This window comes from Macaca mulatta, chromosome 6, assembly GCF_049350105.2.
Source record: "Macaca mulatta isolate MMU2019108-1 chromosome 6, T2T-MMU8v2.0, whole genome shotgun sequence".
Classification (NCBI taxonomy): domain Eukaryota; kingdom Metazoa; phylum Chordata; class Mammalia; order Primates; family Cercopithecidae; genus Macaca; species Macaca mulatta.
In genome coordinates this window covers 156,666,607-156,693,976 of record NC_133411.1, presented here as the reverse complement: position 1 = coordinate 156,693,976, position 27,370 = coordinate 156,666,607, and the positions used below count along the sequence as shown (strand labels likewise).

Here is a 27,370-nt window from a genome sequence, read left to right as displayed (position 1 = left end):
TTAATGACCTTCTTCAGGGGAGAAGAGAGAGGAGAAGGTAAGAGAGACCTTCCTGTTTCCAAGGTTTTCTCAAATGTCAACGTGCCATATTTTCAGGTAGCACGTCCTGAACCCCATCGGCCTCAATTCTATACTTCAATTTGCCAGGGATAATCTGTTCATAGAGTTACTCCTTAGACATTTATGGACGAGAAGATCAACTGGAACCTTTGTTTGGATACCTGCATGTGAAATAAAGAATGTTAATTATTATAATGTCATCATTAGGCACCAACATAATAGTTTCCCCGGTTCACTTCCTTAAATTGAATGTGTCTCAAGAAATCTAGTACTCTCCTTTCAACACCTCTCACTTTCATTTGTCTGTGATGAATAATTCATGTGTCTTTGCCTCAGTTGTTGAAAGAAAAGAGAAGAGAGAAAAAAGACAAGAGGGTAGTATATAGAAGAAGACATTATAGTAGTTGGTAGAATAACTTGACTTAACCTCCGTAACTGTTGGTAGGTGTTGATTAGAGAATGGAACTTCAAATTGAACCCATTTATTTACATCTTATAATGACACGAGACTTGTAATACCAATAAACCTAAGAATATTTTCAATGTTCTAATTTGTTTTTTATTGAACATTTGATGTAGACAGTAATAAATTGGGGTCTGTTTTTACATTGTCTGTCTTCCCTCATCCTTCCACTTTTGGAACTTAGAAAATAGTTCCCTCTCTTCTTATGTGTGTCTTCTCTTTATTCCAGAATTTATAAGTAGGTGAAGTAGGTTTGTCTTTAGTAATGAGTGGGTACCCACTGTCCTCATACTACCAAGTAAGTTTTTCTTGTCTCTCCATTGAACTCTCATCATCCAGGCCATTCATTCTGCATTCTCTTTCTCTGTGTGCGTGTGTGTGTGTGTGTATACATGTGTGTGTGTGTCTGCCTACCTCTGTCTCTCTGTCTCTCTCTCCCTTTCTCTCTATTAGTGACTCAACCATTCACCTAGTCACCCAAACTATAACCTGAAATTTACACTTAGCTCCTTGCTTCTAATCTCCCTCTTGCCCTTTATCACAAGATCATTTATATTTACTTCCTTAAAAATACACATAAGAAAGTCTTTATTCTCATTTCACAGATGAGGACATTGAACCTCAACAGGTTTAGTAATTGTCTACTACTAAAGTCTAAGTAAATGGAAAGGCAGGATGGGAATGCCTAACTATGTGATTTTCATTGTGCCATGCTGCTTCCTCTACGACTTAAGCAGTGTCTCTGGATGTGAATTATAATACAAGAGCTCAGTTAGCCTCTACACGGACTATGCATTGTTTGTAGACAAAGGAAAATACTTCTATAAATAGGTAATAATTGTTCAAATATATTTGAGGGTTTGATTCATAAAAAAATTAAAGGCAATATTAATTTGTTCATTAAAAAAATACTAAAGTTTTTGTCTCTGTGCACTTTCTTAACTAAAGGATTATAAACATTTTAATTTTTGGCATTAGGGAGTTCCTCATTTGCAAAGAAGTTGGAAACTTCAGGATGGAACGTGAGTTTTTTTGACAGAGTCTTGCTCTGTCGCCGAGGCTGGAGTACAGTGGCATGATCTTGGCTCACTGCAACCTCCACTTCCCGAGGTTGAGTGATTCTCTTTCCTGAGCCTCCCAAATAGCTGGGACCATAGGCGTGTGCCACCACACCCAGCTAATTTTTGTATTTTTAGTGGAGACTTGGTTTAACAATGTTGGCCAGGCTGGTCTCAAACTCCTGACCTCAGGTGATCCACCCACCTTGGTCTCCCAAAGTGCTAGGATTACAGGCGTGAGCCACTGTGCCTGATTGGAATGTGAGCTCTTTTATAGCACACAGCTGCTGGAATTCAGCTTTTGCATAGGTGCTAATTTAAACTCCGGTTATTCCTGCTCTTTCTCTGTCACAGGTTAGACTTACTTCTAGTTGCTTGGAACACACTTTTCTTTTGTTCATTTACTACATCTCTTTCCTTCTCTGTCACCATCTCCTAGCACTGATGGATGAGGTGGGCCATAGACTTCCCACGGCCTTGCTGGCCATGTGTGCACACCACTACCACAGCATGCCTCATGTTTTCTTTATCCACTTGTGTAATCTTTATCCCTCATTATAATAAAATTCCTTAAATGTAGAAGATACGTCTAATCCATGCCTTTGTCTTCAGGAGGCTCAATAAGTGCCTATTAACCTACATTTTCCTGAATAACTTTCAGTTTACTACTATACTGTCCCCCAAATATGTTACTATTATCCATCCATACTACTATACTGTCCACCAAAACTACAAATCCATAAATTAAAATGAAATTTTACTTTTCAGACTAATTTAAAACAAATTTCAGTTAGATGCAAAGGAGAGATAGATTCTATTATTTCCAGATATAGTGTAGTGATAAAATAGAAATTTAAAAATAATCTTAATTGAAAAAATATTTTGATGTATTTTCTTGGTTCTGTCTTAAAATGATGTGGGGCTATTCCTAGTTGACCTTTTTCAGCTTTACATAGGGCCTTCCACAGAAAGCAGGCTACAATGGGGCTTCATATGATGAATTAATTCTCAATTATTGGAAGATAATAAGATAATACATAGCTAGGGCTGTCTGTGATTAATTATTCAGAATTTGAACAAGAAAATGAAGCAGCATTTCAATTTTGCTGTAAAACCTCCTTGGAACACAAACAGGCCACTAAGTCCTGTTCATCACTCACAATACTTCTCACCTTTTATCTTTAGTCAACCTATCCATTCAGCTCCCAGAGAGTATTCAAGGGAAATAATTCCAAATCACTGTAAGTACTAGTCTTCTGTTGAACCAGGTATTCTGAATTCACTTATTCATTCATACATTAATTCAGTCGACCATCATATCTTGACCATTTATCATATGTTAAGACTGTTTACTGTTCTAATCCCTGCAGCTTCAATAACAACCAAGTCAGAAAAGATGCTTCTTGTCATGGAGCTCACACTGAAATGGAAGGAGCAGGACTCATTATCAAAAGAAAACAGATACATAAACAAGATAACTTTAGATAATGTTAAGAACTCTGAAATAAATAAATAAATAATAAAGAAGAAGATATGATAAAGACTGATGGGAGGACACAGGAAAGGAGGCAGGATAGATTTGAAATCACTACAAATTATATGCAGCAATGCTTATCAGGATGTAGAGTCTATTTCTCATCCATTAATATTGGCTAGCCTCATTGGCCTCGACTTTGGCCAATAGACTGTGGCCAAGGTGATATTGTGCAACTTTCAAGCAATATCTCAAGAGGCCTTTTAGTTTATGCTCTCAATCTCTGGAAGCCCGGGCATTTTGTAAGAAAGCCCAGACTAGCCTGCTGGAGAGGCCATGTGGAGAAAAATCAAGGTCCTCCAGCTGACAGATTCCACCAACTTCCAGGCAGGTGAATGAGGCCATTTGAGAGCCAGCCTCAGGGTTCCTTCCAACTGACCACAAATGCATGGTTGAACCCAGATAACAGGATGTGGAACAAAGAGAGACAATCCCAGCAGAGCCCTGACCAAATAGCTGGCCCTTGAGTCATGACTAAATAAATAGTTGTTTTAAATCACAATGCTTTTGGTGAATTGTTACATGGCAATAGATAACTGAAGCTGAAACCAAGGTGATAAAGCTACTTTAAATGGGATGGTGAGGGAGAACATGCATGAGGGGGTAGCATTTGAGCAGAAATTTAAATAGGAAGCAGCCAGCCCTGCAGAGGTTCATAAGACATGATCCCAGGTAGAGACAAATGCAAGTGCAAGGGACCTAAAGCAGAAAGATATGCAAGAGAAACCGAAAGAAGAACATGTGGCTGGAGTGTGATAAACAATGGGGAAAGTAGCACTGTAATAGGAGATGAGGGAACAGAGGTAAAGGAGGCCTTATCATGTAGAGCCTTGTAGACTGTGGAACCAGGTTTTGATTTTATTCTAGATGAAATGGGAAGTTATAGAAGCTTTTCAAAAGAAAACTGATATGATCTTTCTACGTGCTTACATATTATCCTGGCTACGTTGTGAAGAATGGATAACAGAAGGGTGGAACAGGAAGACCAATCAAAAGGCTGTTGAGTTAGTTTAACTGATAGATCATAGCTTTGACTAGGATAATGATTGTGAAGATAGAGGGGAGAGAATAGGTTAAAAATGTGTGTTGAACATAAAAACGGTAGGACTGTTGATTTGGATGTAGTGGATAGCTAAGAGAAAGACAAGAATTGAGAATTATTGCTGGGTTTTTGGCTAGATCATACCAATTGAGGAATAAATTGAGGGTAGAAGAGAGGCAATGAATATTTAATTTTTATTAAAGTGTGTTATTTTGAGTGGTGATGCATAGTAGTTAATTGGCTTTTTGTCTGAGACTCAGGGGAGAGAACACAACTAGAGATATACATTTGGGAATCCTTACCATATTTAAAGGCATAGAAGAACATGATCACTAAAGCAAGTTTAGGTAAAGAAGAGAGCCTTGGTCTTATAGACAAAGAAAAGACATTGCACTGATATAAAAAGAGTGGCCAGTTTAATGTGAGGAAAATAAAGAGAATACGAAGTTGTGAAATTATATATATATATAGTATTATATATTTATATATAATGTATATATAATATATATATAATGTGTATATATATATAATATATATATTTTAAAGAGTGGGTGGTCAGTTGAGTCAACTGCTACTAAGAAGTTCAAGAACAAAATAGAAGTAGACCTGGGGGGATGTTTCAACAGGGAAGGTATTAATGACAGAGACAAGAGCGATTTTGGAGAAATCAAACCAAAAAGCTAGAGTGGCATGAGCTGAAGAGTGAATGGAAGGTGAAGGGGTAGAGACGGTGAGTAAAGATAACTATTTCAAGAAATCTACTGTGATAGGGAGTGGAGAAATGGGTCTGCATCTGCAGGGAAATGTGGAGTCAATGGAGGGTTTGGAACCTTCCAAACCATGTTTTTGAACTCATGTTGGGCAAAGAGGGAGAAACTGATGATGCAAGAAGGTAGGGGATAATTATAGATGTAATATGACCAGGTTCGATGACTAGAAAGTTTAATCTCCCTAGAAAAGCTTTCGTGTTACTTATTTATCTTATTTTATTTTATTTTAATTTATTTTATTTTATTTTGAACCAGAGTCTCACTCTGTTGCCCAGGCTGGAGTGCAATGGTGTGATCTCGGCTCAGTGCAACCTCCGCCTCCCAAGTGCAAGTGATTCTCCTGCCTCAGCTTCCCAAGTAGCTGAGATCACAGGCCCCCACCACCACACTCAGCTAATTTTTGTATTTTTAGTAGAGACAGGGTTTCACCATGTTGGCCAGGCTGGTCTCAAACTCCTGACCTCAGGTGATCCACCCGCCTTGGCCTCCCAAAGCACTGGGATTAGAGGCATGAGCCTCCGTGCCTGGCCTCATGTTATTTTTTAAAAAAAAAAGCTTTCAGAAATGACACTGTAAGCATGCACAGAAGCAGTGGATGGTACGTGAGCATGTGGCTGGGACTCCAGCAGCACCTACTGCTATTGCTCTGATGCTCCTCCCTCAAGCATACACCTGTGGCATCACCTGAAATTCTTTAATTTCAGTTGACAGAGAAAAAAATAAAGGAGGTGTGATTACAGATGGCTTTGCATATTGTGCTGGAGTTAGGCTAGAAATGCACGATGCAGAATTACAGCCCTATTAAAAGCTTTTGTGTTATAAAATGAAGAAAGGAGTCTGCCCTTTAGAATATCTTCTAGTAGTATGTTTGTTTTTTCTACTTTTTCTGGATAGAGTTGGCTCAAGTTACTAATATATACTACTTCATGGTCAGTGTATATAATGGGCTGGCCAGATCATCAGATGCTTGGGAAGAACACAGCTGAAGATTTGGTAACAAGGAGAGATCTGGGGAGAAAGTATATCAACCTTCTCAGAATGAATATAGGATAGGAGGATATTTGTGATCTATGTGAATACTCACTCAAGGGTACCCACTGCAGAGGATGTTCTCAGTAATCACATGGACAATGCTATGCTCTGCAGATGTCAGCCAATCTCTTTCCCCAGGCACCCTAGCAGTCACTCAATTCAATCAGGTAAAAATTGTCCATGGTAGTAGGGATGAAAGCTGTGCATTGGCTCAACAACATGGATTTCACCAGGGCTGACCTGGCTACCACCACTGCTGAATATCCACCTGATCATAGCAGGTGTTGATGCTGAGTCCTCTCCTCAGGGGACCAGACAGCTACTTGGTGTTACATTGATTTTACTAGACCCCTTTCCTAATGGTAGGAGAACAACTTATCATCACTAAAATACATAATTATTTTGAAAATAGATTTCCCATTCCTGCACACAGTGCCTTCATAGATACTCTTGCAAAGGAGTTATTTGGAATCTTCATATTCCACAGAACATTGATGCTTTATTAGTTTCCTATTGCTGCTATAAAAAATTACCACACACCTAATGGCATTAAACAATACTGTTTTATTCAGTTACAGTTCTGGAGGTCAGAAGTCTAAAATTATTTCATTGAACTAAAGTCAATGTCAGCAGTACTGGTTTCTACTGGAGTTGAGGGGAGAATCTGTCACCTTGCCTATTTCAGTTTCTAGTGGTCCACCTGTGTTCTTTGGATTGCTACTCCTGTTTCCATCTTCAAGTTCATCATTCCAGCCTCTACTTCTGTCATCATGTCACCTTCTCCTCTCCTGTAGTGGTACCTCCCTCCGACCGCCTCTTATAAGAACACTTGTGACCAGGCGTGGTGGCTCACACCTGTAATCCTAGCACTTTGAGAGGCTAAAGCAGTCAGATTGCGTGAGCCCAGGAGTTCAAGATCAGCCTCAGCAACGTGATGAAACCCTATCTCTATGAAAAATATGAAAATTAGCCGGCCGTGGTGGCATGTGCCTATAGTCTCAGCTACTCAGGAGACTAAGATGGGAGGATCGCTGGAGCCCAGAAGGTGGAGGCTGCAGTGAGTCGAGATAGTGCCACTGCACTCCAGCCTGGGTGACAGAGCAAGACCCTGATTCAAAAAAATAAGAATGATAAAAATAAGAACACTTGTATCATTAGGACCACCCAGACAACCCAGTATATTCTCATCTCAAGATTCTTGGCTTAATTGCATATACAAAATCTCTTTTGCTATATAATATAATACATTTACAGGTTTAGGGGATTACTAGGTAGACATATTGGGGCATCACTGTTCAGCCTACCACAACTGGTGACCAATGAATGTATTCCGTAGAAAACAAAGTGGGTCAATGGGCTGACACTCATTAAATGTACTGATCTTGCCATGTGCTCCATTATCCAGAAACGCTCGGCTCTGCAGAGCATTAGAATGGCCTACTGAAGATGTAGTCATACTGCTTTCTGACTGAAAACACTCCCCAACCAGCCTGGAAAACATAGTGGGGCCCCTGTCTCTACAAAAATAAAAAAAAATAGGCGGGCATGGTGGTGCACACCTGTAGTCTCAGCTATTTGGGAGGCTGGGCAAGGGGATCACTTTAACCCAGGAGATCGAAGCTACAGTGAGCCACATGTGTTCCACTGCACTCCAGCCTGGGTGACAGGGCAAGACTCTATCTCAAAACAAACAAACAAACACACACACAAATAAACAAACGAAAACATCCTTCAAAGACAAAGATGTGATGCTGTCCCAAAGAATGTGGTATATTCTTTGAACCAGCAGTCAAAATATGATGCTTTTTTTTTAATGATTGCCAGATTTCACAGTTATGGAAATCAGGAGATGGAAGTATACTCAATGACCAGCTTGAAAATTTTCAATTTCCTGGCCCTATAAATTTAAGCTCTGCTTCTTTTAAGGCCTTAATTCCAAAAGGAGAACACTTCTACCACATGACATGATGGTTTCATCGATCTAAAAGATAAGACCATCACCTGGCCTTTTGAAGAATCCTCATGTCACTGAAGCCACAGGCAAAGTGAGGTGACTGATCTCTATTAAGGGAAAATACAATGTTCTCCACAATGGGACATGGTTGACAACATATAGAACCCAAAAGATTCTGTGAAGTGCCTCCAATAATAAAAGTTAATGGAAAACTACAGCAACTCAACCAAGAGTAGAATGGGAGAAAGGGCCACTGTCCATTAAAAAAGAAAGCACACATCAACAGAGGCAAGGACGTGGTACTGGGAACTGATGCCTATTGGTACCCCCTGCTTACAGTGTAGAATGGTGATATAACAGAGCTTCTCAAGGGCCAGAGCAGAGGAACACGTAAGGCATGGGGAAGCAAGCATAAGCATCAGGGCAAGTCATCTTCAAGAAAAATATTGTCACTGTTCTCAAAGATATCATCCCTGTGGTACAGTTCTCAGTCGTTTCACATCTCTATTCCCAACACGCTTCCAAAGCCTGCCCCAGTGTAACATATGCAATTACTTCTCTGCATAAGTCCTGCTTTTCCCTATCGAGTCTTACCACATAAAGCTACAGTTCTACTGCAAGAGAGGGAAGCACATCTCTACAGATTGTGTCTTTAAGAACTAACGTGAGTATTTCACCCATCTGACTAGGAAGGAGGAGGCTTATCAAGTGATAGCTTTAGAAATCTAGATAGAATTTTTCTCCCAAACATTCAGAGTCAAAGGCCAGAAGTTACTTACCTAATGTAAAGTACTTTCAATTAGACATACTGGAGAGAGACTTGTATCAATGATGTTAAGTTGTGAATGACAAAAGAGAAATAATTCAACCTCTTCTAAGGAACATGTGTGACACTCCCTTGGAGTGTCACCAAGCCAGGCTAGGACAGAGAGTGAGGCCTCCAAACGCCTAGGTAGCACTTGCTTTCTTGAGACAGCATTACCTGGGGATCAGTTTCAGGTGGTAGGCAAAAAGTTAAAGAAGAGTTTGCCACTATGGCAGAATTAGTTTAGCAGTGGGAAGGTCTAATGTTTTGGTCTCAAGAGAGGAAACTGTGAATTTACCTAGAAAGGGTGAAGATTTACCCAACAGATAACTCTGCCTTTTCCTGTAAATTTACCTAGAAAGGGTGAAGTTTACCCAGCAGTTAACACTATGGCCCATGTAACCTGGACAGCCCTGTATTGCCCAGCACAAAGTTACTCTTAGAACATAGAAGACCTAGGCAGGAAGACCTGGTGGTGTTTATGAGGCCCACTGTGGCCTTGCCACCAGCGAACCAGAATAAGAGATTTTTAGGGACTGCTCCTTTTTCTCTCTTCGAAAAGGAAAACAGAATATTGGGCATCGATGGAAATATCAGCCTCTGTCCTCCTTGACTTCTGATGTCTACCCTTGGACATCCACAAAATCCCAAGCTGTCTAATTCCCCTTGGAAATGAAAAAGTAGAGAGGGGTATGCACGTAAGTTTCTCCTGCATGATGCCTCCACCACCTTACAGGAACCGGTTAAACATCCCCAGGACAATCATCAGCAATTGCCTTTGGATGCATAAGGATTCCTAGAATCAGTTGCTCCCCCTGAACTTGGAGAGATCACTTTACGTGTAAGAAAATGAAAAGCACACAAATAGGGGCATTGAGGACAACATTGGACAGAAAAGGTAAGGTAAAGGACCCAGCAAAACAAAGAAGCATTCAGGTAGGATTTTCCAGGCTCAGATCATACTCACCTCAAGGTCAAGGCCATTTTTAGTGTTCCCTTCCCTTCATCTCAGCTAAGGTCTGTAATTCTCACTGCCAAGTCCCAGGTTAATTTAGGCATGCACTTGATGCCGCTTCTAAACTCTTATCTTTACCTGTTCATCTTGCTCTTTTCTCAATATTTGTGGCTGGATGTATCTGCTGTCCCAGGCAGACCAAGTTTAAGACACGTACATTGGTCTCCCAGATCAACTTAATTTAAATGGGTATGTCCTCCTTGCCGCAAACAAGAGGATTTTGAATTGATAATCCAGGAAAACTGGAGTCACTTCTCCTAGGATAGAGCTCTGCATTTATTTCCTAAAAGCAACTGGTAAAGAACGATGCATGAGCCAAGGTTTTCATTTCACCATATGGAATCAAAGGAGTTTACATTCCTTGTTGCTATGTCTCTCAGTCTGTAGTCAACGGAAAATATATTTCATTAGAACAAGAGGGAGCTATTTAAGTTACCTCTTTGATGTTACTATTTATGTTAGATCACAAATTAATCTAGTCTTTGATATAAAATCTAATATTTCTAAAGCCATTACGTAAATACAAAATTACCAATTTTCAGTACTTAAACCAGGGATGATGCATCTCTCCTAAAACATACGAGAATTTTCTTTTTGTCAGAAATACTGGTTCTCAGGCCTTTGAGATTACTATAAATATGAATGGGAGACTCTGACTAAAAGGCTTCTTTTTAAAGATTTGCGTAATGTTGTCTGGATGGTATTGCAGAACCTGGATCCTGTAATCTGCCCCTATCTTTAACTTGTTTGCATTGTGTTTGCTTGCCTTGACCTACTGGTTAGTCTTGCTCTCACTGCCATTTTCACTGGAGTCTTTCTTCCCATGTGCTTATTTGTAGGAAACTCTTCTCCATTCCAGACAACATATTCTAAATGCTCTTTACTGCACCATACTTGAAGAATGCTCCTTTTAGCATGGACTTTTCTAAAAATTATATCAGTGCCAATGCAGTAAGATTTATAAGAGGATGGAAAATGCAGAGTCTGGTTGTTTTTATACTCTTTTACGTAAGTAGGCTCTACAAGACATTTGAACTATACTTTACTGAAAATAATTACATCAAAATTTGGTCAACAATGCAAATTGTTGCTGGACCAAGTCCAGTGCTAAGATGATACCCCAGGCATTCAAAAACTCATCTGAGCACTCTTGTCACATACGAGCCATGAAGCAGGAGCGTCAAAGGGAGAAAACATACATCTCATCTCTTCTAGCGCCTGCTTTACTTATTTACTCTTAACTGTGTGCATTTTCTTTATTCAGTCATTTATTGGCTGCCTTTATCTTCCTGGGGGAGTTAACCAATTACAGAAACAAAACTCTTATTTTATCTGATTAGAATCAGATTATGCATTTTGGTAGAAATACCTCAGAAGTGATGCTGTGTCTTTTTCAGTGCATGATGTTAAGGAGACACAGGGCTGGGCATGGTGGCTCGAGCCTGTAATCCCAGCACTTTGGGAGGCCGAGGCAGGTGGATCACCTGAGGTCAAGAGTTCAAGACCAGCCTGGCCAACATGATGAAACCCCGTCTTCACTAAAAATACAAAAATTAGCCAGGCGTGGTGGCGTGCACCTGTAGTCCCAGCTACTCAGAAGGCTAAGGCAGGAAAGTCACTCATCACTTGAACCCAGGAGGCAGAGATTGCAGTGAGCCAAGATCACACCACTGCATTTCAGCCTGGACAACAGAGTTAGATTTTGTCTCAAAAAAAAAAAAAAAAGAGAGAGAGAGAGAGGATGTCTGTTCATTCTACTCTTGGTGATGTTAACTTTGATCACTTGATTAGAGAGATACAGTAGCCCCCTCTATCCCCTAATCCGGGGGATATGTTCCAACACCCTCAGTGGATGCCTAAAACTGTAGAAAGTACTGAACCCGGTATATGGGCATACTTCAGAGATGTTACAGGCTTGGTCCAGACCACCACAATAAAGTGAATATCAAAATAAAGCAAGTCATATGAAGTTTTTTTGTTTCCCAGTGCATATAAAAGTTATGTTTACATTATACTATAGTCTATTAAGTGTGCAATAGCATTATGCCTTAAGAAAACAATGTGCATACCTTAATTTAAAATATTTCGTTGCTAAAAAATGCTAATGATCATCTGAGCATTCAGGAAGTCATAATTGTTTGCTTGCCTCGGTACTGATGCTGCTGACTGACCACGGTGGGAGTTGTTGAAGGCTGAAGTGGCATGGCAATTTTTTAAAGTAAGACAACAGTGGAGTTTGCCACAACCATTGACTCTTCCTTTTATTAAAGATTCCTCTATAGCTACCAATATTGTTTGATAGCATTTTACTCATAGTGGAACTTCTTCCAAAATTGGAGCCAATCCTCTCAAACTCTGCCACTTGTTTATCAATTAAGTTGATGTCATACTCTAAATGCCTTGCTGCCATTTCAACAATGTTCACAGCATCTTCACCACAGGTAGTTTTCATTTCAAGTAACCACTTTCTTTGGTCATCCATAAGATGCAACTCCTCATCTGTGAAAGTTGTATCATGAGATAGCAGAAATATAGGCACATCTTCAGAGTCTACTTCTAATTCTAGTGCTCTTGCTATTTCCATCACAACTGCAGTTATTTCCTGCAGTGAAGTCTTGAACCCTCAAAATCATTAATAAGGGTAGAATCAACTTCTTCAAAACTCCTATTAATGTTGATCTTTTGACTTACTTCCATAAATCTTGAACGATCTTCATGGCATCCAGAATAATCAATCCTTTCCAGGAGGCTTTCATTTTACACAGATCCTTCCCAAGAATCACTATCTATGACAGCTATAGCCTTATGAAATGAATTTCTTAAATAATAAGACTTGAAAGTCAAAATGACTCCCTGAACCATGGGCTGAAAATGGACATTATGTTAGCAAGCATGAAAACAACGTCTCCTTGTGCATCTTCACCAGAGCTCTTGGGTAACTAGGTACCTTGTTAGTGAGCAGTAATATTTTGAAAGGGATCACTTTTTTTAAGCAGTAGTTATCAATATTGGGCTTGAAATATTCAATAAACCATGCTGTAAACAGATGTGCTGTCATCCAGGCTTTGTTGTTTCATTTCTAGAGCATAAGCAGAGTAGATTTAGCATCATTCTTTAAGGGCTCTAGCATTTTCAGAGTGGTAAATGAACCCTGGCTTCAATTTCAAGTCATAGCTGCTGGCCCCTAACAAGAAAGTCAGTTTGTCCTTTAAAGCTCTGAAGCCAGGCACTGACTTTTCCTCTTTAGGATGTTCTAGGTGGTATCTTCCTCTAATAGGACGCTCTTTTGTCTGCACTGGAAATCTCTAGTATAATATAGCCACCTTCATCAATGATCTTAGCTAGCTAGGTCTTCTGAGTGTTTTCCTGCAGCTTCTACATAAGCCCTTGCTGTTTCACTTTGCACTTTTCTGTTATGGAGATGGCTACTTTCCTTAAACCTCATGAACCAACTTCTGCCAGCTTCCAACTTTTCCTCTGTAGCTTTCTCATCTCTTTCAGCCTTGTAGAATTGAAGACAGTTAGGGCCTTACTCTAGATTAGGCTTTGGCTTAAGGGAGTATTGTGGCTGGTTTGATCTTCTATCCAGACCACTCAAACTTTCTTCATAGTAACATAACAGTAATAAGACTGTTTCACTTTCTTATCATTTGAATTTTCCTCAAGCACTTTTCCTTTGAATTCACAACTTGGCTAACTGTTTGGCATAAAAGAACTAGCTTTAAGTCTATCTTGACTTTTGGCATGCCTTGCTCTCTGAGTTTAATCGTTTAAGTAGAATAAGAGTTACTTGAACACAAAGACTGCAATACCGTCACAGTTGATCTACTAACTGAGAGAGCTACTAAGTTACTAACAGGCAGGTAGCGTATACAGAGCAAACATGCTGGACAAAGGGATGATTCATGTCTCAGGTAGAACAGAGTAGGACCATGAGAGATTTCATCATCCTGCTCAGAATGGTGCACAATTTAAAACTTATGAACTATTTATTTCTGTAATTTCCCACTTGATATTTTCAAACTGCAATTGATTGCAAGTAACAGAAACTGTGTAAAGCAAAACTAAGGATAAGGGGGAACTCTGGTACCAACTAGGTTTCTTCACTGTAAAGTTATTGCTTTTCTCAATATGAAGAATGGGAGGCACCTTGTGGAGATATAGTCTGAGACTCTATAAATATCCTCTTCCTCATCAAACATTCACCCATTAGTTTTAGCATTCATTGATGATTCATCCTTAGAATATTACTATGATGTTTGCTAAATGATGATTTCCCAAATGATGGATCATTCCTTTTATAGTTATTAGTTGGCATTTTGCTGTAAGAAAAAGCTTTCCTTTCCTCCCTGTTTATTTCATTTTATTTATTTATAAAAGAATGGAGTCATGGATTCTAATTTTATTATATGGATTATATTCCATTACTATATTATTATTCTTTTTGATGCCCAAACTCTTTTAGATTTTGTGAATGCCACTCCTTTCAAGTTGATTCCTTTGACTTTCAAAGTGTTTCCATCTTTCTTTAAGTACTTCTTTACTTTCTACAATAGCAAGGTGTTCCAAGCTCATTTTATCTTTATTGCCACAGCTCTGGAATCAACCATTTGTCCAATGAGTCCTGATTTATTTTCTTTTAATGAAGTATGGCCTTTAGAATTCATGCTCTGGATATTGTTGTCTCATTGCTACCAGGCCCTCTGAGCAGACAGAGCTGTCATATACATGTCAGCAATCTCTGTCTCTCTCACTCGCTCTGTCTCTTCCTCCTTCATCCCCCCATCTCACTACTGACTTTTGTTCACACAAGCGATCTATGAGTATCTGTTCCTCCACAATCTCAACAGAAGCTGTTTTTATAATAATCCGATCTCATAAGACAATTCCCAATGATCTGTTCTAGTCATGAAGGCCAGACTCACACGGATCTGGGAAGAGGCAGCAATCACTGCGCCGCATAAAAGTGGAGGCACAGGGTGACTAGATGTCACCAAAGGGCTCCCCTCAGTGTGGCAAGTTATGAGTGAAGTTCTGCCTATAGCTTTTAAGAGAAGACAGGCTGAGTGTTTCCCAGTAAAGTTTGTCCATCTGCCCTAATGCATACGGGAGACATAAAAAGAAGGGTCAGCACAAATCAGAGTACAAATTCTAAGATAGACATGAACTCTTGTCTCAAAGACTGGTCCCTGATAATAAGCTTTGGATTACTGACACTTCCTCCAAGCATGTCTGCAGTGCTCAAAGGTGGCTCAATGGAAAAAAAAAATCTCCCTTTAAAGACTGCATCTTAAAATTTTGCCACTAAGAAAATTTAGAGTGGAAATGGATCTTGGAGAGATGAGAATGTATATGATATAAAGCAAATGGTTCTATTATTCCTCTGTGGTCTGTCTTCAGTGAGATGATTCTTGGCCACCGTAAAGGTCCCGTGAGAAGGCATGATCTGAAAAGATCCTGGCCTTGATGGTTAGAGTTACAAAGTTCTGGGGACAGTATTGGGAGAGGTGAGACTCAGCATTTCATTGATTAACTTTTAATTGAACCAAAACTGGAGAAAAGAGTTAAATGAGATGTCTTCTAAAGCCTTTTCATTGGGGAAGAAAGGTGCAATTCTAGGTTCCAGTTGCAGTTCTCATCCACATCCAACTGCAATTCCCCAAAACTGAGGATTTTACAGAAATCCTGATAACAGTCATGGAGCCACTTCTCTATTGAAGGTGTGGATGGAGGAGAGGACAGTAGGAATATCAGTGACACATTACTCACATATATGTTAAATGAAAAGGAGAGGAATAGCATTAGGATTCCCCTTTAAGTTTGGTCCCTCATACTAATCCCTGGATTAAGAAATTACTATGAATTATCTTAGTAAGATGTTACTAAGAATTATCATGTACTTGGAATCGTTAGTCTCAATCATCATCATTTTCTCATTCTCTGTTTTATACGTGGGTTTGTCTGATCTGAGAATAGGGTCAAATAGAGGAAAGTATGAAGGTTGAGGACACTGAATGAAGCAAAGAATTAGTTTGTAATAGATTAGTTAAGGCTTAGATTTTTAAAAAATGGGAAGCACAAGAGATGTTAGTAGCCTAAGCCTGAAGCTGCTTTATCTTGGTCTCATACAATCTGCTTCTAAAACCTCATTTATAGCACCTTATTCAGAATAATCCATGGGACAGAGGCTCAAAAAACAGAATTTAATATTTATTACAACCTTTTATTCAAGAAATAGGAAACATTGTTATTATGATCTATAAAAGGCCAGGCCTTTGATTTGGTCTAATTTGGTCACAGAGGCCATAATTAGGTATAAATTATTCTTTCTAAGTCTGATATCCCATACTTAAGTCTAGGACATGAAGACTTCTCCTTCAGGAAAGGTACATAAAACAAATGTACTCTTGTCTCCATACTTATGATCTCTGCATAAAGTCAGACCCAGGCCATTTTCCAGAAAATTCTGGGAAATTGGGACATTGTATAATGCAAAGCACTTTTCTCTTCTGTGACTTCTCTATGCTATAATATCCCAGGGCCAAGACAGAGATGGTTGGAAAAATGGAGAAAATATTAGGAGATCCATTGCATCTGATTCACACTGTGTCTTAATTCCAATAATTAGATGTTTGAACCAGGTAGTCATTAGTCACACTGTTGTATCAAAAGGAAGAATAAAAATATACTCCTGATTGTGAAGGCCAGCAAATCTTTAGAATTACAGTGGAATTTACATGATTCTCAATATGCTATATCTTCTTTTGCTCTTATGTTTAAAAAATTGTTCCATCTTACAAAGGCAGATCACAGCTTCTGAGAATCTGGGGGAAATAGTAATGAAGCCATGTAACCTATTCTTCCTTTCTGGGTCTCCACTTACTCAGTGACTATATGTAAAATAAGAAAGGATTGGAAATTGAGCTATTTGGAAATGCAGAAAGCAGTGATCTTTTTCTCACTCAGTGTTAATTTGCTCCTAATGTAGTGACTTTGAAAGCCTCACCTAGAATAATACGGTAGGCTGAAAGGGGAGGGTAAATTCACTATTCATAGCATTATTACACACCAGAACTTTCAGGAGATTTATTACACACCAGGCCTTTCAAGAGATAAGAAGATGGCATAATAACAGAACAGTTGACCGGACGCAGTGGCTCAAGCCCGTAATCCCAGCACTTTGGGAGGCTGAGGTGGGTGGATCATGAGGTCATGAGATTGAGACCATCCTGGCTAACACAGTGAAACCCGTCTCTACTAAAAATACAAAGAAAATTAGCCAGGCATAGTGGCATGTGCCTGCAGTCCCAGCTACTCAGGAGGCTGAGGCAGGAGAATCGCTTGAACCCGGGAGGCAGAGGTTGCAGTGAGCCAAGATCGTGCCACTGCACTCCAACCTGGGCAACAGAGAAAGACAATGTCTCAAAAATAAATAAATAAAAATAACAGAAGAGTCTTGAATTTTACCACTGATACTCTGCTCCCATATTGAAAGCCAAGTATTCAAAACTCTGGAAAAGGGCCTGGCTCACTTTCCTACATCATAATATAAAATCTCCATATACAAGGAGTTGGGATGATGTAAGTGACTCCAAGAGTTTCTCTGTGGTGTAAAGTCTGCTGATTCTCTGCGTTGCCCAAGAGCACAATCATCATAACTCTGTGGCGAACAATGACTACATAGTGTTAGGCTTTGCAAGAGGAGCTTCCACTGAAGGGACCCTGGAGAAGCAGGATCCGCAGAGTTTACAGTTCTGTTGAACAGAGGAGAAGCATGAAGTTCTGAGCACTGAGCTGTGAAGGGCTCTGCCAGACAACTCTAGACAAATCAAGGGGAATTTGTGAAGCAAACATTTCTCTCTTTTTCTTCCCATTTCAAGAAACTCTCTTTTATGAAGACAAACCATAGGATTAAGAGGAAATACAGGCATGAGCAAACCATACAAATAAAACCGTCTGTATTTTCTACCACTGTCCCGCTGCGCTCTAATGTAGAGGCAATGAAGCACGAAAAGTAAAATGATAGGGGTGTAGCATGGTGCTGCGCTGTGTTTCTACAGCACGCTCGGCTTACCTGTTCTCAAGGAAGATATGAAAGATTGGATAAGGAATTTAACAAGAACTATTTGAGTGGCTCACACCTATAATTCCAGCACTTTGGGAGGCCAAGACGGGAGGATCACTTAAGGCCAAGAGTTTGAGACCAGCATAACCAACATAGTCAGACTCCATCTCTGCAAATTATTTGAAAACTAGCCAGGTACGGTGGTGCACACCTGTAGTCCCAGTTACTTTGGAAGCTGAGGCAGGAGGATTGCTTGAGTCCAGAAGTTCAAGGCTGCAGTGAGTTGTGATTGTGCCACTGCATTCCAGCCTGGGTGACAGAGAATGACCCTGTCTTCAAAAACAAAAAAACAAAAACCCAACTATTTGCTATGTAACCTCGTATCTCAAACCCTGATTAATCTGGATGAATGAAGAAGCTATTCACACTGAAAGACTACATTCCTGTTGCATATATTCCCTAACTGCCCTCCACATCTTCCACTTCAATGTGTCTCTTAAAGTCCCCAAGAGGTTTATTATACGAGCTCAAGAATCAGTGTATCAGCCTCTGGCCTCTGCATGTAAGGACCTGCCCTTCATCAGCGCCACCAAGCATGCAGCTGCTGTTGCTTCTCAAGCACCTCACACATGGTCTGCTGGGCATCCCGTCATCCTGCAGGAGTCCTCATATCCTCCATGGCACAGTGGTCGTCATATTCGCCCAGGCCACCAATGTCCCCAGTCCTTGTCAGATCAAAATGCTTAGCAGTCTCTTTCAAGGTAAAGAGAATTCACTCTCACCTCTACTTTATGCTGTCTTAGAGAAGGAGAAAGCTCTTTCCTTTGTATGTTAACATTTGTGAGTGAGGTAGGAACAATCCTCTTCACCTTCTTCTAGAAGAGTTGTCAAAGCAGGATCTCTTGGGCCCCAGTGTGTGTGTGTGTTAAGTAGAAGGGATCTTTCAGTTTCCACATAGAGTACAGCATGCCTCACACCCCCAGTGTCACTCAGTCAAGAGTGGCTCAGGGTCCAGTGCGTTGTCTACCTGAAAGCAGTGTTTTCATCCATTCTCCTTTTTTGCTCTCTATATTTTGGTTATGTATCTCTTTGTTATAAATGTATAGCTGTAAGATGGAAGGATATTGTGAGAGATGAAGACATTGCTGAAACAAGAACTCCAGTATGTAACTTTGGCCATATTGTGATTCAGCAGATGGGTTTAAAACACAATCTGGCAAGACCAAGGAAAGTTAGGAGAAAGGGTATGAAACTGTATTTCTCCGACTTCAGGATCAGATAATAGTGTCCTTAACATACAGCGTGAGGTCTTTCACAGGTATAAGAGACAAATATTCATCAATCTGTTGATTCAGGTGATACAAAGACTGGCTATCATGATCTCAAAAAGTCAACCACTGGCTTAGTTTATTCAAGGTCATAAATTAGATCACTCGTATGTATAAAATTTTATCTCAAGTTTGAAGTCCAAGTGAGTTGTACAAATAAACCTGCTCTTGTCCTCTTATTTGTACATTTTCTATAAAAATCTAATTTCTCAAATGTACTTTGGGTCAGTTTTAACACCTCATTAATTAATTAATAAAATTATTGACGTGAGTTCATTTTGTATTTGCCTAAGGATCTTGGTATTGCCATTTTGAGAATTATACTTCAGCCAGAGTTAAGAGTTTAATAGATTCATTTGAGAAACGGATTGGAGTTTTATTAAGAATTGAGAAATGTATTAGAAGGAGAAATGGATGGTGAGAAACAAGAAGGAATTTGGACTTAGGGTAAAAGAGGTTTACAAGAGTTAATATGAGGAAATCTGCTGCCCTGAAGTCTAAATCCTTCTCTCTTGGCTTGGCCCTGCCTTTCTTCCAAAGCCTTCATTCAGGATTAAACCCACTAGTTTCAGGCATCTCAGGAGAAAGACCTTCAGCTTGTAGCAGTAGCTAAAGCCAAGGACATGTTAAGCAAAATGTCCCATGAGGAGGCAGTGGGGTAGTAGCAGACACAGAGATCTCAGATATTAGCTCACAAGGTTTTGTGTCCTTGGCAGGGAAAAGAAAAACAACAACAACAACACCACCACCACAAAACACAAAACTCAAACTCCTTCATTGTGCATTTTTTCTAACATGGAAGTGTTGGCTCCCAATTTCACACTTCGGATCAACTGTAAGAATGAAATCAAACAGTAATAAAATGCAAATACAGGATATAAATATTTAAAGGAAGCTGGCTCATAAACATGTGAGACAGATCATGAAATCTGTAAATGCCACATTCCGGCAACCCTTTTGTTCATCAGTCTCTCTGTACCTGGCATATCTTTCACAGGAAAATAAGTACTTAGCTGTTTGAGGTACCTAAAAGATTATTTGGGGGTCTTGAGGTGGGAGGTATTAGGAAAAATGTTCGAACACTTGGGGTCCTGAAGGAAAAGACTAGGGCCCTCAAGGCTTTCATAAGAAAGATTCAGATCTGGGGGAGGGCGTTATATAATAGAACAGCTGGAACTAAAGAGACCCTTCTACATGCCAGATGTGTGCTCAGGCCTTTACAAACATAATTCATTTAAATCTCCACTTAATAGCAAAGGCAATTATTATCCTGGCCTCACAGATGAGGACAATGAGGCACAGAAGATATAGTTACAAGGTCACATATTTAGAAGGTAACAGGATCAGGAGTGTGATCGAGGAAGAGGCCAAGTTAGCTGTGGGAGAAAACGCGTTCTGAGTAGGTAGAGGAAGGCCGTTTCCTATTGGCAACCCACTTCTAAGGTCCTTGGGAACATTCTGAATGAAAATCCAGGGCCTCACCTGCCCTTTTTAGCCAAGTTGCTTTCATTGCAGCAGCGTAAGTTCAGTGATGGTTTGCCTGATCCACTGACAAGTTGTTCATGCCTAATTCACAAAAGCACTAAACCTGGGGAGGCATGAAGAGGAGTCCCACAAGTTGAGCATTTAGAACACCTTAAGTTTCCTCACATTTTCCCAGAGCCAGAGCTCTGAGGCCTTTCCTCATTACAGAAGGTAATAACTGAACCTTGACAGTGTATCCTTTCAAACGAAAGAAGTTAGCTGTCTACTTAAAAGTAATCCTTGACACCTCCCTCTCCCTCAACCCCAACATCCAAACCCTCAGCAATCCCCAGAATTCTACCTCTAAAATGCATTTGAAACAGTCCAGTTTTCTCCATATCAACCCTAATCTAACAAGTATCATCTCTGGCTTAGATTATTGTAGTATGCTAACTGCATCCACTTTCACCCATCACCAGTTCATTCCCACAATGCTTTAACCCAAATTTAAATTCTGCAATGGCTGTTCATTGCAATTAAGAAACTCCAGTTAACTTACAGTGGGCTTCACGGTGCTGAATAATTTGACCCCTGCCCACCTTCCAAACTTCCCCTCATGCCAATTTCACCCTTACTCACCATATTTCAGCCTTCAAAAGTATTTCTCATTCCTAACTTTTTCTTCAGAGTTCATCCATCCACATGAAACTCTCTTTTCTCAGTTCTTACATGATTGGCATAATTCAAATGTCATTTCTCAGTTTGAATGTCACTCCTCAGTCCTTCTTCATCCTTTCTTTCCTTGCTTCATAGTACTTGTGAAAATTTGCTACTATTTTAGTGGTTTGATTTTTGTTCTTTGGCTATCCCACACGTTTGACTCTAAGCTCCACAGGGGAAAAGCTATGTCTGTTTTTTCTCTGTGCAATGACGTGTTTATTGTACTCTCTGGCTCGTGTTCTCTACTCCCAGTGATGTAATAAGACATTTTGAGTTCCTAAGCACTGTAAAAATTATGAAAATTATGGTGCTTCCCATAAATGACTAAAAATAAAAACTAAAGTTACAATAAAACTTATACATATACTGAAATTAAACTGGCTTTTATTTGTAGAGTTGCTGATTGTAAAATCTTGGAAAAGGTCATTGAAACAGAAGTTTTCTCATTTCTTTGGCGTCCCTGATTTTTTGGTAACTTAAGCCCATGTATTATCTGCCATGGTAATATACAACTGTCCAGGACCTGAAAGGGAAAAACTGCTTCTCATTTCAGCCTCAGAGCAAAGGTTTGTATTATCATGTAAATCTCACTTAATAAATCTGAAATGGAGCAGTAGTTACTGTGAGCATCATACCTCTTTTTTCTACTGTTAGAAGAATTAATCCTTTGGCCTGTTTTCATTCATTCTTATCTCATACAGCTTGTCCATTCCATAGCTATTGACAAGCCCTAATCCCCTTAGTAAATTAACAGAAGAAAAATGGAAGAAAGAAGTTCTGTGTTTACATGTGTTGGGAGATGGAGAAGGCAGATTTTTTTGACAAACATGTAGGTGGCACATAATGGGTGCCATGTTCTGTGCTAGGTATTAGGATTAAACAACATTTGACCAGCATGCCATGTTCTTTCACATATCAGGACCTACATGCATATTCTAAATCACCTGCTCCCATTTCACCCCACAATCTCTCCAGTAATATCTTCCCTGGGATTCCAAACTACATTATACTTTTATTTTATCTGCTGTCAGAGCTGCCTGATTTTCTTTATTGTAGTGCTCAACATAATTTATTTTAAGTAATTATATAAGCTCTCTTTCCTCTTAGACCATAAGCTTCATGAGGGGAGTTCTCATGTTACCTGACTCACAGCTACATCTTTGGTACCTAGTAACAGCACATGATAGCAACTAACAATAAACATCTCTTAGATTGAGTAACAATAAATGAATGGATGAACCTTGACCTCAAAGGCCTTGCACTAAAATAAGAAGGAAAGACAAATAAAAGAATATTTACCATTCACCATGTAAGTGTAGTTAGGATGTGTCACAGTACAATGGGAACCCTAGCTTCAATGCTAACCCTCGTATCAGTGAAGATACCCTGAAGGAGTTAATGGATACATTTTAAAGGTTGAAGAGTTGAGGCAACAAAGGAACCTCAAGAGGACATAAACTGAACAAACACAAAAGTGTCTACTTGCTATGCAGGAAGTCGTCTGCAAGATCATCGGCCATAAGAGTGTAGAATTCATAGGAGAGTTCTTCTAATATATTTGCTTACTGATACTATTGATAAAGGATATACAATGAGGTCAGAATGAGATCCTTATTCTTAGCAAACTCAAGAAGATCCTTACTGCTTATATTTAATGTTCTCTGTAAATGTATAATATATTAATAATCTCTCATAAAGAAGGCAGGGGACAAATAACAGTCACTTATGAATGCCTTTGTTTTTGCCCCCTTTTTGGGGAAATCAGGCTTTTGATGAAGTGTGACATAAGCATCTCCAGAATTCCTCATTATCTCTTGATAGCTGGTCTGCAGCCATAACAGCAGCTTTTAGAATAACCCCAAGTGATCTGAGTGCTTTGGAAACATCCAGAAAAATGTGCTAGGCATAACCATAGTTAATAAAATTGTGTTTATAACAATACTGATATGATTTATCATTTATTACATGCCAGGTACTCCTTAATATTTTGCACACATAAACTTCAAAAACGACTCAATGGAACCAAAGACTTCCAACAACCCTGGGAGTGAGTCTGGACTCACTGAACTCAGTCGAGGCTTCATATGAGACAGCAACCACAGCCAACTGTTTAACTACAACTCATGACAGGCTTTGAGCCAGAAGCTCTGAGCTAAGCCACTCCCAGATTTCTGCCCTGCAAACACTATGAGATAATAAATGATGTTTCAAGGTGCAAACAAATCCCACAGAACAATAATTCAGTGAGGTAGGTATTGCTATCATGTCCTACAGATAAAGAAACTGAGCCATGGAGAAATACAGCAACTTGTCCAAGGTCACTCAGAAAAGAAATGGTAAAGCCTGTACTCAATCCAGGAAGTCTGTCCCCAGAGCCCACACTTTGCAGCTTTCTCCCATTATGCTGTGGTATCTCCTGAAATTTTAATGCCACTTTTGGAGCCAACACCCATACCCTGTACTTTTTCAGACATCTCACGGAATTCAGAAGTCAAAGTTGGAAAAGTCCCAGGAGAGACAGACAGTTTGGTCACAATTAGTACTATTGACCAAGAAGCTCTTAGAGGAAAATCAGTGTTGCCCAAAGAACACCATGCCTACCCACTGAGGACATGTTAGATGACTTTGAACATACGTGAACAAACATTTTTACTTTCATAACTGTGTAGTTTTAAAATCTGTGCCAGATAAACATTACGTTAACATGCATGTGTGCTAAATAAGGTAATTAGCATAATTATCTAAGTAATTAGAGAAATACCAACAATATATCTGAACAAACGATACTATATGTATTATTATATAATTATATGTATAAATGATAGAGCCATGATTCAACGCAGAAAGTTATTCTTTCATTTATTTACTGGTTTATTCTTCAACAAATATTTATCGAGCACCTAATAGGGCCCAGACACCACTCACAAACAAACATGGAAATAAAAATCCCTGCCCTCTCATAGTTTATGTTCTGATAGGGAGAAACAGATAAAGAAATTTAATAGCACCAAAAAAACAGTATATCACTAATATATAATATAGTACACATTATAGTATAGCATACTACATTAAGCAATGTTATAATATACTGTATTATATTATCATAGAATATATTATTAATGTTAATTTTCTATACAGTTATATAGAAAAATAGAGCATGGTAAGAGAGGGGATGGTAATAGAGAGGTGTGAGTTTTAATCTTTCTTTTTAAATTAAAAATTATTATAAATAAAGCTGAAGTCTTTGTTTTACTAAAAAATTTAAGAATTTGTTTTCATTTCCTTCCCATGGGTCCATTATCTTTACCATAACAATTTTCATTTATGTTTTGCTGAAGTCACAGAAACATTTCATTTAAAAATGAATAAATGGCAAATCAAGTAAATCATAATTAAAATAAATAAGGGAAAACTATCAATAAATAATGATAACAGTGCTGCCTGGATATGACCAAAAACAAACGAGTAAGTTGTATTTGAATGGTTAAATTGGAGATTTCTTCAAATAGGAAACACCAAACTTTTCTCTCACCAGTTGACCCTTGACCAATTGTTTTATGTTGATGGGAGGAGTGGAAAAAACTAGAATCACTTACCCCTAGCCATTTAGCTCCTAGCACTAAGGATGAACCATATGGTTATAGTTTATTAACTATAACCATAGTTAATAAAATTAACTATTTAATTAACTAGACAGTGTGGAGGGTTCTGTCATCTAGTATGTCACAACTTCTACAGCCTTCAGCTCCCTGGTCTGCTTGCTTACAAGACCATCTCTGCGGAGAAAGCAGAAGATAAAATACAGGAACACTGAAAGAAGAGAGATGATCACATCCCATTCCTTTATGTTACACGTTACGCATAGGTGATGCTGACTTGGAAGTGTTTGCAGGTTGTGTGGCCGCCGAGGCTTTGACAGAAGACAGGGGACACTAGCTGCACAAAGGAGGTCGCAGGCTTTCCCACCAAGTGGATGGAAAGCCAGTGTCAAATGCTGGGGAAGTGCTGCAACTCTTTCCCTCATCACCTAGTTATCTTCAAGCCGGTTTTATTAGAAGAAGCCCCTGACATCAAGAATGACACTATGCAGGAAAAAGTCTTCTCACGTTTTAATATTAGTTACTTACAAATGAGTAACAACTAACCGTAGCTACATCTATTGAACATTTCCTATCTGCTAAACACTGCACATTTTACACACATCATCTAGTTTAATTTTTGTAATGACTCATGAGGTTCTGTGATTATTTCTTTTTACAGATGAAGAAATGTAGATTTGAGGAAGTTAATAAATACGTTCCAAATTATACCTATAGTAAATACTGGCACTAGGAATGGTGCCTAGGTCGTCTGACTCTGGAACTTGTGTTAATTCCATTTGAACCTGTAAATAACTCTGTGGATTAAGAACAAAGATTATTTCCATTTTATGGAGGAGTGGCAGAAACGTGTAGTGGTTAGGAGAGCAAATGTAAGTGTTAGAAGAGCCCATTTTGGGGAGGCCAAGACGGGCGGATCACGAGGTCAGGAGATCGAGACCATCCTGGCTAACACGGTGAAACCCCGTCTCTACTAAAAAATACAAAAAACAAAACAAAACAAAACAAAACAAAAAAAACTAGCCGGGCGAGGTGGCGGGCCCCTGTAGTCCCAGCTACTCCGGAGACTGAGGCAGGAGAATGGCGTGAACCCGGGAGGCGGAGCTTACAGTGAGCTGAGATCGCGCCACTGGACTCCAGCCTGGGCGACAGAGCGAGACTCCGTCTCAAAAAAAAAAAAAAAAAAAAAAAAAAAAAAAAAAAAAAAAAAAAAAAAAAGAATTCATTTTGATTCTGGCTCTGTCGTTTATCAGTTGTGAATTTGGGAAATGTATCTAACTCCTCTGAGATTTACAATGTCCTCAAATATCAAGATGTAGAGAACACTTAATCTCTTAGGGCCTCTCTGTCTTTGCCATCATCATCATGGTTATTACATATTTTGGGTTTTCTCACCTTAATTTTTTCTCCTACCTGAAATTGCCATGTTATTCCCCTTAAACCCTTAGATTAAGAGGTGGCTACAATGTACTACTATGCCGTTAATAGTAAATATTTATTGTACACTTACTACATGCCAAGAGCTTTTAGCGCATTATCTCATTCAATCTTTACAACCCCTGCACGAGATAAATACGGGTGTCATCTATAATTATGGTTAGAAACAGAATTCGCCTACAACTGGACATTGCTGACCTCACTTCCCCTTTTCCTGCCCACCACCCTGACTGCCAACTGACTTCGGAACTCCAAAGGGGCATCCATGAAAACGACAGGAATTGCCTGCAGGAAAATGAATGCTCTAGGAGTTTGACTCTAAAAAGATTGGGAACTGTCCACCAACTGGTGCTACTGAGAATAGTGGTTGTTGAAAGGAATTTCGGTCTCTATCCCAACTTACTTTTCCTCAGGGAAGCGTCAATTTCCTCCAAGTCCTCTTCAGAAGGGTAGCTGGAAAAACAGTGAAACCAAGTAACTTACCTGAGAACAAGCCGGGAGTAGTGCAAAGGAATCAACCAGATTCTTAACCTATTACAAAGTCCAGGCACTCCGTTTGCTTTCTAATAACCTTGTTGCCTGGTATTGAGTAAAAGATGCTATAAAGCACGAACACGTTTGGAAGTAATAATAATCTGCTGTTATGCGACATAATTTTCTCCATATTTGTTATTATTTTTCTGATAATAAATTTCATACATTTTATTGGAAAACCACAGAAAATGCAAAAAATAGCTAAGCTGTTACGTATGTTTCGATCTAAATTTCAATTAAATTTTAATTATTCTCTCCCCGTGCCTAACCACCCTTACCCCATTTTTTAAAAGACCTGGAGTCCAGGGTAGGAGAGATCAAGAGCGTCCCAGAGGGCAGCAGCACAAATTCTCTCTCCCCTCCAGACCCTGCAGCTTGCTTCGCCCATCTCCCCTCCCGCTTAGCTTGGTCGCTTATCATTGGTCATTGCCATGGCAACCAGCAGCTGCCGGGCCGGCAGCCTCTACCGCAGCAGGGGTGGGGCACTGGG

At 39.4% G+C, this 27,370-nt stretch overlaps 1 long non-coding RNA gene across 1 annotated transcript; it reads right to left on the bottom strand.

Annotated features, from left to right (window-relative positions):
• Positions 1-204: 204 nt before the first annotated feature.
• LOC144329576 (uncharacterized) lies at positions 205-27,233 on the bottom strand. Its single transcript, XR_013394942.1, has 3 exons — positions 27,159-27,233; positions 26,750-26,799; positions 205-221 (listed from the first exon to the last, which is right to left on the bottom strand). It is a non-coding gene; the product is annotated as an uncharacterized LOC144329576 (long non-coding RNA).
• Between the last annotated feature and the right edge of the window lie 137 nt (positions 27,234-27,370).